The sequence below is a fragment of the Protopterus annectens genome, chromosome 13.part0, assembly GCF_019279795.1.
Source record: "Protopterus annectens isolate FY-2018-M chromosome 13.part0, PAN1.0, whole genome shotgun sequence".
Taxonomy (NCBI): Eukaryota; Metazoa; Chordata; order Ceratodontiformes; family Protopteridae; genus Protopterus; species Protopterus annectens.
In genome coordinates this window covers 414,455,763-414,470,445 of record NC_056747.1, presented here as the reverse complement: position 1 = coordinate 414,470,445, position 14,683 = coordinate 414,455,763, and the positions used below count along the sequence as shown (strand labels likewise).

The window sequence follows — 14,683 nt, the reverse complement described above, 5'->3', positions numbered from 1 at the left end:
TGGGAAAACATACTTTGCAATGTGGATTTGATTCATTGGAAGCTTCTTGCAGAGCAGCTGTAACAGGGTCTGTCATTCGTAGGCATGCTTGGTTAAAAGAACAAACTTTACCTGATCATGTTAAAGCAAAATTATTGGATGCACCCTTACAGCAGGATGTTTTATTTGGTGTGAAAGCAGAAGAGGTTTTAAAGAAAATGGAGGATAAGGCAAAATCTATGCAGATGGTAAAGGATTTTTTACAGGTCCAACCCCCTCGTTTCAGCAGAAATTGGCCAACCAAAAACTATTCCTTTCCAACTTCTGACAGACCACAGAGGGGCAAATACAGACGCCCAAGGGGCAGAGGTCAGCCACAAGGCTCTTACAAGCCACGACAATGGGGTGCCACAACCCAGAAAGGAGGAGAAGACCGGTCTCAAACTATCAGAAGACCATCACAATGACTTACCCCTCAGACTGCCAAGCAAATCACTCTTGGCAGCTCCCTTGGGAGGAAAACTTGCACTTTTTGCAGACAATTGGCACATCATCACAAAAGACAAATGGGTCCTAAATATTGTAACTCAAGGATACAGGTTCCACTTTCACACTTTAACAAGGATAAAAGGAATGCCAAACCTGCCATCAAATCAATGGGCAGAGGCTCAAAGACAAATTATAGCACTCATGGACATGAGAGCCATTCAGCAGGTTCCTTCACAGGAGCAAGGACAAGGATTTTACTCGAGACTCTTTCTGGTTCCCCGAAAGGACAAAGCCTGGAAGACCCATTCTGGACCTTTCAATTCTAAACACATACCTGGATGTACCCAAATTCAAGATGCTCACACTACAGCAACTTCTTCCCATGCTGGGCAAGAAGGCTTGGCTAGTAACGTTGGACCTCAAGGACGCATACCTGCATGTCCCTATCAGACAAAATTGCAGAAGATTCCTCCGATTTATAGTAGGTACAACTAATTACCAATTCTCTGCACTGCCCTTTGGCTTATCTACTGCGCCCAGGGTCTTCACAAAATGCCTGGCACCAGTAATTGCATACTGCAGATGAAGAAGAATCCAAATATATCCATACCTGGACGACTGCCTTATTCAAGCAGACAGCAAGGACATTCTTTTAAAACATCTGGCGTTTGTAAAAAACCTAAGTTGCCTAGGGTACACAGTAAACAAAAAGAAGTCAAAACTAGTGCCTTCACAAGACGTAATATTCCTGGGTGCCAGCTTAAATACAACGGCCCAGATGGCTTATCTCACGCCAGACAAGCAAGGACAACTGACTCAGTACTTCATAATGATGGCAACAAAGACCCAAATCCCTGCAAGAAAAATTCTGCAGGCCTTGGGATTCATGGCATCTTGAATACTACTAATACCATTTGCAAAACTGCATATGTGGAAATTACAATGGTACCTGAAAAGCGTATGGACTCAACACAGCCACAGCTTGGCAACAATAATACCACTAATTCCCTGCCTTCAACAGGAGTTTCTATGGTGGGCTCAGGCATGTCACCTCAACAAGGGTCAGCCTTTCACCTTGCCCACAGCCAGGCAAACAGTGACAGCAGATGCATCGGATTACGCCTGGGGAGCACACATGGCAGGACAGTGTATTCAGGGCAAATGGTCTGCAGATCAAATGCTTCTCCACATCAATCAAAAAGAGATGCTAGCTGTACAAAATGCCCTAACAGCTTTCAAGGACCTCCTACATCCAGGACAACTTCTAATAAAGACGGACAACTTCTAATAAAGACGGACAACACCACAGTGATGTGGTACATAAACAAGGGGGCACACATTCCTACCCCCTATGCAGGCAAGCAGTGACCTTGTGGAACACAGCACTGACCTACCAAGTTCAACTACAAGCACAATTCTTGCCAGGAAAGAAAAATACATTGGCAGACTAACTAAGCAGAAATGTCATGGATCCTCATGAGTGGAAACTAGACCCACAAGTATTCACAATGATAACTCAAAAATGGGGGAGCCCAGACATAGATCTGTTTGCCTCCCCCCCCCCCAAAACTACCAACTGCGAAAGTTTTGCACAAGGACATACCACACAATAGCTTGGAAAGTGGACGCCTTCTCATTAAGTTGGAAAACACTAACAGTGTATGCCTTTCCTCCACTGCCTCTTCTGGCAAAGGTGCTGCTAAATGCCAGATTAGAGAGGCCACAAATGATACTCATTGCTCCAGACTGGCCACGCCAACACTGGTATCCAGTATTAAGGAACATGGCTCAAGGCCCACCATGGATTTTACCTCAAAGTCCTCACCTGCTGACTCAGCAAAACAATCAGATTCTACACAGCCACCTCAAGACTTTAAATCTGGCTGCATGGCAGATTATCTAAACAACCAGTCAACACTTCTCTCTACAGCTGTTATGGATGTCATTCTGGAGGCCAGGAGACCCAGCACCAGGAAAACCTACTCAGACAATGGAAAAGATTCTGTGCCTGGAACCAGGCTAAAGGCCAAAATCCTCTTGTCCCAAATATTCCTCAGATTCTACAATATTTAACCAAGATGTTGCACAAAGGCCATTCTTTTTCATCTGTAAAGATCCACGCTTCAGCTATTTCAGCACGGATCCTCCTATTTTTTCACATCCATTATTAAGTCAGTACCTCAGAGGGGCTAAGAACATAAGACCACCCCGAAGAGCACCAACACCAACTTGGGACCTCAATTTTGTTTTGGAAAAACTTACACTACCGCCCTTCGAGCCAGCTGTTTCAGCTGATTTACAATTTTTATCATGGAAAACTGCCCTGCTGCTAGCAATAACTTCAGCAAGACGAGTCTCGGAGCTACAGGCCCTAATGGCAGTGGAGCCTTTCATCATCTTTCATCAAGACAAGAGTCTCTTTACGAACTAACCCTTCCATTATGCCAAAGGTAGTATCCAGTGTGGCTCTAAACCAAACCATTCATTTACCCACCTTTTATCCAAACCCCCAGAATAAAGGGGAAAGGCTCCTACACTCTTTGGACATTCACAGGCAATTACGTTTCTACTTGGCTAAAATAAAGGTTTTCAGAAAATCTGATCAGCTCTTTGTATCCTATGCTGCAGGATCTCAAGGAAAGCCTATATCAAAACAGACCATTTCAAAATGGATAGGACATTGTATCCGTTTCTGCTACACACACCATGGGAAACCTGTAACTGGTAACATTAGGCCTCATTCCACCAGGGCTACAGCAACATCAGCAGCCTTCCTCAGAGGGGTACCAACCAAGGATATTTTGGAAGCTGCAACTTGGAGTTCAGTGCACACCTTCACCAAGCACTACCACTTACCTCTATACTCAAAAACCAGAGCTGGCTTTGCCACTGCAGTTTTGCAGGGCCTGCTAGCTTCTCCAAACCCTGTTTAGTACCAACCGTCCAGCCTTAGCTTTGGGATTCAACCCAAGTGTGATGACTGCAGCAGTGTAACACGATGAACATAGTACAGTTTTATACCTACCATAAATGTAGATGTTCAAGTGTTCACACTGCTGCAGTCCAGGTTACCCTCCCACCTTTCCCTCTTCTTACCTGGGTTTTATCTATAGCTCCCTGTTTATACAATCTCTAAGATGTATTTCTATATGGTGTATTTGCTTACAGCTGTAGCTATTGTTTTTTTACTTTATTATTTACTTAGGATTATGTATTGCCTTCCTGTTTGGGGGCACCTGACATCTGGGGCAAGAAAAACTGAAGAAAATGGCGTCTGCTGCCTTTCATACCCCTGTTGCACTGACGTCAGGGAAGAAGCGACAGCAACCGACGCTGGACCAAGACTTTGGAACTCGGGCTGACTGCGGGACTGCCTGACGGCAGATAACCCAAGTGTGATGACTGCAGCAGTGTGAACACTCGAACATCTACATTTATGGTAGGTACAAAACTGTACTTTATATGTCAAGCCAACCTTGGCTTCCAAGGCAAAGACTAAACAAAGAAACAAGTACAGCATTCTCCTGGACAGACTTCCATGCCTAAGAAACAGATGCTTAAAATGGCCGAAGACCTAATTACTTTGATCAGGGGTTCCCATCCCCCTCCTGATAAGAGACCTAGGCAAGACACAGAATATGATTCTTCTGATCAGGTTTCCATTTCCTCTGACTCCTCTTCAGAACAGGGATACTCTCTTCCTCCCTATGAGGATTCTGATGCTGAAGAATCTATTCCTTCAGCCTCTCTTCCTGAGGATTCTTTTGGGAAAACCCTGCATACCATGAGGGAGCATTTTCACTGGGAGAACCAAGATTACTCAGAATATAAGAAAAGGCTCAGAGACTTTCTTTTACTCCCTCAACACAAAGCTCTTGCTATTCCACCTGTTCTAGACATTGTAGATTATGTATTTTCAGAGTCCGGCCTGTCTCCTGACTCTTTACCCCCTGCACCTGTTAAGCCACACAGATACTACAGGGTTCCAGATTCTCATAAATTTCTATATAAAAACCCTGCTGCTGACTCGGAAAGTATATCTCAAGGTCCCAAAGGGGTCAAGGCTTCCACTGCAAAAAACTCTGTCTCCTCTGATAGGGATTCTAGAGCACCGGACAGATGGGGGGAAAAAGTTTACACTGCTGCTACCTTGGCCGTAAGGGCTTTAAATTGTCAGTTTCATATGCTTAAATATCAGCAATACTTAATGTCACTGCTTAAACAGAAAATGTTGACGAAATCTGAATGTTCTGAAAACAAGGAAATGCAGGATTTATTGCATGCAGCTGAACAAGTGGGAAAGCATACTTTGCAATGTGGTTTTGATTCACTGGAGGCCTCTTGCAGGGCCACTGTTACAGGTTCTGTCGTTAGAAGGCATGCTTGGTTAAAGGAACAGAATCTGCCTGATCATGTTAAAGCAAAATTATTGGATGCTCCATTATAGCATGATACTTTGGTGTTAAGGCAGAAGAGGTGTTAAAGAAAATGGAGGATAAAGCAAAATCTATGCAGACAGTAAAGGATTTCTTACAGGTACAGCCACCCAGATTTAGCAGGAACTGGCCTTCTAAGAATTGGTCCTTTCCAGTGTCAGACAGGCCACAAAGAGGCAGATACAGATGCCCTAGAGGCATACCCCAGCCCCAAGGCTCATACAGGCCTAAACAATGGGGTGCTTCTACCTCCAAAAGTGGAGAAGACAAATCACAGCCATATAGGAAACGGTCCCAATGACTTTCCTCTGCCAATGCCAAGCACTTATCTTTTGGCAACACCCTTAGGGGGAAAGCTAGCACTTTTTTCACAAAATTGGCACATGATCACCGAGGACAAATGGGTCTTGAATATAGTCTCTCAGGGCTACAGGTTCCACTTTCACACCCTTCCAAAGACAAAAGGTATGCCAGACCTGCCACACAGTCAATGGGCAGAGGCACAAAAGCAAGTTTCATCTCTCCTGGACATGAGGGCTATCCAGCGAGTACCACAGCAAGAGCAGGGACAAGGATTTTACTTAAGACTTTTCTTGGTACCCAGAAAGGACAAAGTCTGGAGACCAAATAACTGGACCTGTCTATTCTAAACACTTTTCTGGACGTTCCAAAATTCAAAATGTTGACTCTGCAGCAGCTTCTGCCCATGCCGGGCAAGAAGGCTTGGCTTGTAACTTTAGACCTCAGAGGCATACCTGCATGTCCCAATCAGACAGTCTTGCAGAAGATTGGTACAAACGTGTGCTTTGCCACTGCAGTTCTGCAGGCCCTCATAGCCACTCCTAATTCTGTTTAGGCCCAGCCACCCAACTTCAGCTTTGGGGTTCAACCCAAGTGTAATGACTGCAACAGTGAAACATGATGAACATAGTACAGATTCATAGCTGGCTCAATGCACTACCAATTCTCTGCACTGCCCTTTGGCTTATCGCCTGCGCCCAGGGTCTTCACAAAATGCTTGGCACCAGTAATTCCATTTTGCAGACAGAGAGGAATTCAGATATATCCCTACTTGGACGACTGCCTTATTCAAGCAGAGAACTAAGATTCTACTGAAGCATCTGGCGTTTGTAAAAAGATTGCTAATTTGCCTAGGGTACACAGTAAACGAAAAGAAATCAAAACTAGTGCCCTCTCAAGAGATAATAATCCTGGGTGCAAGCTTAAATACAGCTGCCCAGATGCTTATCTCACGCCAGACAAAGACAACTGATTTCTTACTTCGAAAAGATGGCAACAAAGACCCAGTTATCTGCAAGAAAAAATTCTGCAGGCTTTGGGCTTCATGGCGTCCTGCATTCTGCTAATTCCATATGCAAGACTGCATATGAGGAAGCTACGATGGTATCTAAAAAGTGTTTGGACTCTACATTGCCACAGCCTGGACACATTAATTACCCTCATTCCCCGCCTACAGCAGGAGTTTTGATGGTGGGCACAGGCCTGTCACTACAACAAGGGACAGCCATTCACTTTGCCCACAGCCAGGCAGACACTAACAACAGATGCACCAGATTATGCCTGGGGGGGCCCACATGGCATGAAAATGCATTCAGGCCACATGGCCCGCAAGCCAAATGCATCTTCATATTAATCAAAAAGAGATGCTAGCTGTACAGAATGTCCTGACAGCCTTCAAGGATCTTCTCCATTCAGGACAACTGCTAATAAAGACGGACAATACTACAGACATGTGATACATAAGCAAGGAGGCACACATTTCTACCCCCTCTGCAGACAAGCCATGACTTTGTGGAACACAGCATTGACTTATCGAATGCACCTGCAAGCACAATTCCTGCCAGGAAAGGCAAATACTCTGGCAGACAAACTAAGTAGAAACCTCATGGACCATCACGAGTGGAAACTAGATCCACAAGTCTTCAGCATGATAACAAGGAAATGGGGATGCCCAGACATAGTTCTATTTGCCTCCCCTCACAACTGCCAACTACAGAGATTCTGCACAAGGACTTATCATAAACAAGCATGGAAAGTGGATGCTCTATCATTCATCTGGAAAACCCTTACAGTATATGCCTTTCCTCCACTGCCTCTCCTTCCCAAGGTACTTCTAAAGGTCAGACAAGAGAAGCCAAAAGTGATACTGATTGCCCCAGACTGGCCATGCCAGCACTGGTATCCAATCCTAAAGAGTTTGTCTCATGGCCCAGCCTGGACGTTACCTCAAATTCCTCATCTACTGACCCAACAAAACAATCAGATCTGCACAGCCAACTCAGAACACTAAATCTGGCTGCATGGCGGAAAATATAACCACTCAGAACACACTTCTCTCTAAAGCAGTTATGGATGTTATTTTGGAGGCCAGGAGGCCCAGCACCAGAAAATCTTATGCATAAAAATGGAAGAGATTCTGTGCTTGGAACCAGGCACAAGGAATTGACACGCTTGTACCAAATATTCCTCAGATTTTACAATACCTAACTGAGATGCTGGATAAAGGCCTATCCTTCTCATCAATTAAGATCCATGCCTCTGCTATTTCAGCTCATTACAATACGGACCCACCTATTTTTTCACATCCACTGCTAAGGCAGTACCTCAGAGGGGCCAAAAACATAGGACCTCCAAGGAGAGCGCCAGTACCTACATGGGACCTCAATTTTGTCTTGGAAAAGCTCACACTGCCTTCTTTTGAGCCAGCCAATACAGCCAAGATAAAATTCTTATGGAAAACAGCTCTGCTCCTAGCAATAACTTCAGCAAGAAGAGTCTCAGTTACAGGCACTAGTGGCTGTGGAACCTTTTATTATTTTCCATCCGGACAGGGTTTCTCTAAGGACAAACCCAACATTTATGCCTAAGGTAGTGTCCAGTGTGGCTTTTAACCAAACCTTTCATTTGCCTACCTTTTATCCAAACCCACAGAATAAAGGGGAAAGACTTCTATATTCTTTGGACATACACAGACAGCTATGCTTCTACTTGGACAAAACTAAAGCTTTCAGAAAGACTGAGCAACTTTTAGTGGCATATGCTGCAGGATTGCAAGGAAAGGCGATTTCAAAGCAGCCTATTTCAAAATGGATAGGCCACTGCATTCATTTCTGCTATTCACAACATGGCAAATCAGTGCCTAAGGGCATTAGGCCACATTCAACCAGAGCAGCAGCCACTTCAGCAGCCTTCCTCAGAGGAGTACCAACCAAGGATATTTTGGAGGCTGCAACTTGGACTTCAGTGCACACTTTTACAAAGCACTACCACTTACCTCTTTACTCTAAATCCAGAGCAGGCTTTGCCACTGCAGTACTGCAGGGCCTCATAGCCACTCCTAATTCTGTTTAGGCCCAGCCACCCAACTTCAGCTTTGGGGTTCAACCCAAGTGTAATGACTGCAACATTGAAACATGATGAACATAGTACAGTTGTGTACCTAGATGTTCGAGTGTATTCACTTTTGCAGTCCAGGTTACCCTCCCACCATCCCCCCTTTCATTGCTGGAACTTATCTGTACTTCACTATTCTATACAACGTATGTGATGTATTTGCTTGCAGATGAAGGTAATGTTTATGTTAGTGCATGCTTTTTTATAAGCAGAATTTTTAGCCTACCCTTTTGTGGGCACCTGACATCTGGGGCAAGAAAAACTGAAGAAAATTGCATCGGCTGCATCTTTTATACCCCTGGCGCACTGACGTCAGGGAAGAGGCGACAGCAACCGACGCCGGACCAGGACTTTGGAATTCAGGCCGACTGCGGGTAGCCTGCCAGCAGGATAACTCAAGTGTAATGACTGCAACAGTGAATGCACTCGAACATCTACATTTATGTTAGGTACACAACTGTACTTTATGCAACAACTTTAAATTTGGAGTTTTGGAACAAGTTAAGATCAACCCCAGAGGAAGTGAATCGGAATCCCGGTTAGAATAGAGGGAATTGTGGCGGCAGCTTAAGCTTGAAGCTGTGAATCCACTTGGTCTAAATGGGATGGTTTCAGTTTTGCCGGTACTTTAAGATACGAGCAACAAAATTGTAGCATTTTAAGCATATATAATTTTTGTGTGTGTGTGTGTGTGTGTGTGTGTGTGTGTGTGTATGTGTGTATATGTGTGTATGTATATATATATATATATATATATATATATATATATATATATATGTGTGTATGTGTGTATATATATATATATATATATATATATATATATATGTGTGTATGTATATACACGCACACATACATATATTTATCTGTCATGCTTTATGTAGAAATATTTTGCAGAGTGTGGATAAAACTCAATGACTGTTTAGTGGTTTTTTTTTTTTTTTTTTTTTTTTTTTTTTTTTTTTTTAACCCATTTTTGGGGGACTTGCACTTTACTTTTGGATTGAAGAGACTGTTGGGATCATAGTTGACTTGTGTTTCTGTAACAGCATTACAGCTTCCTTGTGTGCTTTTTGTGAAATTCTAGATGAATATGCATTTTGCTGCACTAGATTCTGTAGTAACACTTTATTAAAACTTACTATAGTAACTCTACAGTTCTCTGGTGTGGTGTATTTTTTGACAAATTCAGAAAGATGCATGGAGTATCATCGTAATAAAATGACTTTAGATTAATAAAACTTTGTGAGGCAGAAGTGTAGCTATGATGCGTCTTTAAAAGAAGATAGATTTCTTAGTTTCTCACACAGCTACTTTTTTGGTACAACTTGGATTGTATTTCATTGCTTTGAGGTAGTTAAAACTTTTGTATGTAAATCCATGTATTTGTCTCTGTGTAAGAATGTGTGGGTAGGTTGTTGCATGGGATTAGTACATAGTAATTCTCCTCTGCATAGGGGCTTTGTCTATAGTGACTGAATGAGTCTAGATGTACAATTCAACAGTTCAGTTGCTGTGCCTTCATTTCTATTTTTTAGTGCTTTACATTTCTCTTGGACTTTGGTTGATTGTACCCATCCAGTGACACTGCAGTCATTTCCTGATTATGGTGTCATTTATTTTCCTAGAGACAAAGTATGGCGGCTGCCTCCCCTGCTGGTGTGCTTTTGGCCCATTGACATCAGAAGATCAAGTTCAAGGAATAGAAAAGAACAGGTTGCACAATACTGGGACAGTTTGGATAAGCAGACTTGAAAAAGGTACTTTTGTTCAGGTATTTTGTGTGATTGTAGTTTGGTTTTAGTGTTAGCCAACCAGTGACTGATTTAATTTTTTAGTTCCTTGGTACTTGTCACTAATTTTTTCACATGATTATAGAGAGAGAGACCTGTGTCCCTCCCCCTCTCTTTTGTTGTAAACAACTTTATTTTTTCATCACATTGTTAATTTGTAACATGATGTACATATGTTAATGAAAACATCACACTAGCACGCTCCATTATTATATACATAGGTTCATAAGTAGGTACTAGGCTATCTGGCCAAAGGCATTTATAAGCCTAGCCAGAATGTGTTGGCTTTCGTCGCCCCCTTAGATTAGCTCCCTGTGCCTCTGTCAGACAGAGCCACTGAAGTGATCCCTGGGGTAAACTTTCTGATGTTCTTCGCGTTTCACTGTTGCAGTCATTACATTTGGGGTTATCCTGCTGGCAGGTTGCTCTGTCGGCCTGAATTCTAAAGTCTTGGGTCTTGCGTCAGTTGCTGTCACCTCTTCCCTGATGTCTGGAGTACTAAAGATGCAGCCAACGCCATTTTATTCAGTGTTTCTTGCCGCTCTGTGCCCGAAGCAGAAGCAGTTGGCAAGTGCCGGTTGGACGACTCCTGAGATTTTCGTGTTAGAGTTTCAGATCCGAAGTCTTAATTAAAAGCTAAGTACCCCATTGGGGAAACTTTTTTTCTTGCTCCAGACCGATGTCAGAAAAAGTTAATAATTGTATTTCTTGTGGGAAGCAAATACCTCATAAGGACTTTCATTCTTACTGTATTCCTTGCCTAGGCCCTGACCACGACGTTGCTAGTTGTCGGTTTTGTGCTAGATTTAACCAACACACAATTAAGCGTCGGTACGATCTTGCATTAAGCTATTTTGGGTGAAGATTTAATTATACAATGTCGTCGGATAGCCATCTGACTACCGGAGTTGACAAAAAACACAAAGAAAAAGACAGGCAACCGAGGTTCAAAACCGACAACGAAGCTTCTCCTAAGCAAGTCGCCGGTTCTCAGTGAGGTGCTTTCGCAGCCCCTGACGCCTGCTACTTTAGAGTAGCAGGCCGCTACCAACTCCCACATGGAGTCGGCCAGGCCGCAGGAAACCCAAGGTATTGGAACCTCGGAGATTATTCTCTCAGATGGGTCTTGAGCCGCTGAGCAGGCATCGGCTTCTGAGGGTGTATTCAGACCTGAACAATTATATATTAAACCGACTTCAAAGACTAAAACACCTTTAAAGGCAAAGAAACAGTTCACCAGCCTCAAGGACAGGCCTCCATGCCCAAAAAACAGATGCTCAAAATGGCCGAAGTCTTAATTACCTTGATCAGGGGTTCCCATCCCCCTCCTGATAAGAGGCCTAGGCAAGAGACATACTATGAATCTTCAGATCAGGTTTCCATTTCTTCTGATCAGGAATATTCTCTTCCCCCCTATGAGGATTCTGATGTTGAAGAATCAATTCCTTTAGCTTCTCCTCCTGAGGACTCCCCTTTTGGGGAAACCTTGCATACCATGCGGGAGCACTTCCACTGGGAGAGCCAAGGTTTTTCAGAATCTAAGAAAAGGCTCGGAGACTTCCTTCTACTACCTCAACACAGGCGTCTAGCTATTCCACCTGTGTTGGACATTGTAGATGATGTGTTCTCTGAATCTAGTCTGACCCCTGACTCTTTACCCCCAGCTCCTGTTAAGCTGGACAGATATTACAGGGTCCCTGACTCTCATAAATTCCTTTTCAAAAACCCTACTTCAGACCCAGAAACTATTTCTCGGGGTCCAAAAGGGGTCAAGTCTTCTACTGCAAAAAAACCCTACCCCCTCTGACAGGGATTCTAGGGCTCTGGATAGATGGGGAAAAAAGATTTACACATCTTCTACTTTGGCTATAAGGGCATTAAATTGCAAGTTTCATATGCTCAAATATCAGCAATATATCATGACACTGCTTAAACAGAAAATTATGGCAAATTCTGAATGTGCAGAAAACAAAGAAATGCAGGATTTATTGCATGTAGCTGAACAAGTTGGAAGGCATACTTTGCAATGTGGGTTTGATTCTCTGGAGGCCTCCTGCAGGGCCACTGTTACGGGTCCTGTCATTTAGGAGGCATGCTTGGTTAAAGGAACAATCTGCCTGACCATGTTAAAGCAAAATTATTAGATGCTCCTTTACAACATGATACCTTGATGTTCATCGTGTTACCCTGCTGCAGTCATCACACTTGGGTTATCCTGCCGTCAGGTGGTCCCGCAGTCGGCCTGAGTTCCAAAGTAGTCTTGGTCCGGCGTCTGTTGCTGTCGCTTCTTCCCTGACGTCAGTGCACCAGAGGTATACAAGAGGCATCCGACACCATTTTCTTCAGTCTTTTTTGTCGCGCGGTGCCCGAAGCAGAAGCCGTTCGCAAGTGCCGGTCGGCCGACACCTGAGATTTTTGATTTGAATTTCAGTCCGAAGTCTTCAGTAAAGCTAAGTACCCCGTTGGGGAACCTTTTCTTGCCTCAGTCCAATGTCAGAAAAAGTTAACAATTGCATTTCTTGTGGGAAGCAAATACCTCATAAGGACTTCCATTCTTATTGTATTCCTTGCCTAGGCCCAGACCACGACGTCACAGGTTGTCGGTTTTGTGCTAGGTTTAATAAACGAACTATCCAACGCCGTTTTGACTTTGCACGACATTACTTTGGTGGGAAATTTAATTACATCATGCCGTCGAGCAGCCGACTGGCTTGAATAAAAAAATGCAAGGATAAGGGCAGGCAGCCTAGGAACAAGCCAGACTCTGAGGCCTCTGCTGGGTCTGTCGCCGGTTCTCCGGTTTTTAGTGAGGTGCCTACGCAGCCCCTGATGACCGCAGAATTGGAACCCCAGACAGCTGCAGATTCTCAAGCAGAGTGTACTAGGCTGATGCAGCCGTCTTCATTAGGCCCTTCCGACACTGGAGCAGAAGGAGACCCCGGTGCAGTGGAAACACCTTTGGTTGCAGAAGGTGTCTTCAGACCGACTACACTCGCCATTAAATCTTATGCTAAGCTTAAAACTCCTTTAAAACCAAAAAAGACTGTACATCAGTCTACAGTTCAAGGCCCCATGCCTAGGAAACAGATGTTTAAGATGGCTAAAGATTTGATTACCCTAATCAGGGGTTCCCATCCCCCTCCAGATAAAAGACCAAGACGAGGAGGATTATGCTTCCTCTGACCAGGTTTCAGTTTCCTCAGATTCTTCTGAGGAACAGGATTACACTTTTCCCCCTTATGAAGACTCTATTCCCTCAGCATCTCACCCTGAAGACTACTCCTTTGGGGAAACTTTACATACCATGAGGGAACATTTCCACTGGGAAGGCCGGGATTATCTGATTCTAAGAAAAGGCTCCAAGAGTTCCTTTTACTACCCCAGCACAGACCTCTTGCTATCCCTCCAGTTTTAGATATTGTGGATGATGTTTACTTGGAGTCTAGTCTAAATCCAGACTCTCTACCTCCTGCTCCAGCCAAACCAGACAGATACTACAGAGTACCTGACTCGCACACATTCCTTTATAAAAGCCCTGTGGCTGACCCAGAAACAATTTCCCAGGGTCCCAAGGGGGCTAAAGCTTCTATGGCTAAAAATCCTGTGCCCTCTGAAAGGGATTCCAGAGTCCTAGATAAATGGGGAAAGAAAATGTACACCTCAGCAACTCTGGCTATGAGAGCATTAAATTGTCAATTTCACATGCTGAAATATCAGCAATTCCTAATGTCTCAATTAAAACAAAAAAATGAGCACACATACTGAACAGTCTGAATTCAAGGAAATGCAGGATCTGTTGCATGCAGCTGAACAGGTGGGCAAACATACTTTACAATGTGGATTTGATTAATTGGAAGCTTCCTGTAGAGCAGCTGTTACTGGGTCTGTCATACGCAGACATGCTTGGTTAAAAGAACAAACCCTACCTGATCATGTTAAAGCAAAATTATTGGATGCACCTTTACAGTATGATGTATTATTTGGTGTCAAAGCAGAAGAGGTTTTAAAGAAAATGGAGGATAAGGTAAAGTCTATGCAGACGGTTCAAGGATTTTTTTACTGGTACAACCCCCTCGTTTCAGCAGAAATTGGCCAACAAAAAACTGGTCCTTTCCAGTTTCTGACAGATCACAGAGGGAAAAATACAGAAGGCCAAGGGGCAGAGGTCAGTCACAAGGCCCTTACAAACCTCGCCAATGGGGTACTGCTACCCAGAAAGGAGGAGAAGACAGGCCCCAAGCTAGCAGAAGACAAACACAGTGACTCAATCCTCAAACTACCAAGCAAATCTCTCCTGGCAGCTCCCTTGGGAGGAAAATTAGCATTTTTTGCAGACAACTGGCACATCATCACAAAAGACAAATGGGTCCTAAACATTGTCTCACAAGGATACAGATTCCACTTTCATACCTTGCCAAGGATAAAAGGAATGCCAAACCTGCCACCAAATCAATGGGCAGAAGCACAAAAACAAGTTACAGCTCTCATGGACATGAGAGCCATTCAACAGGTACCTACACAGGAGCAAGGGCAAGGATTTTACTCAAGACTCTTTCTAGTCCCAAGAAAAGACAA

At 43.8% G+C, this 14,683-nt stretch overlaps 1 protein-coding gene across 1 annotated transcript in view; it reads left to right on the top strand.

Annotated features, from left to right (window-relative positions):
- Positions 1-14,683, top strand: part of KDM4B (lysine demethylase 4B) — a gene marked incomplete in the record, with an annotated part of 3,340,808 nt that overhangs the window by 455,284 nt on the left and 2,870,841 nt on the right. Inside the window, 1 exon segment of the mRNA XM_044054047.1 lies at positions 9,944-10,075.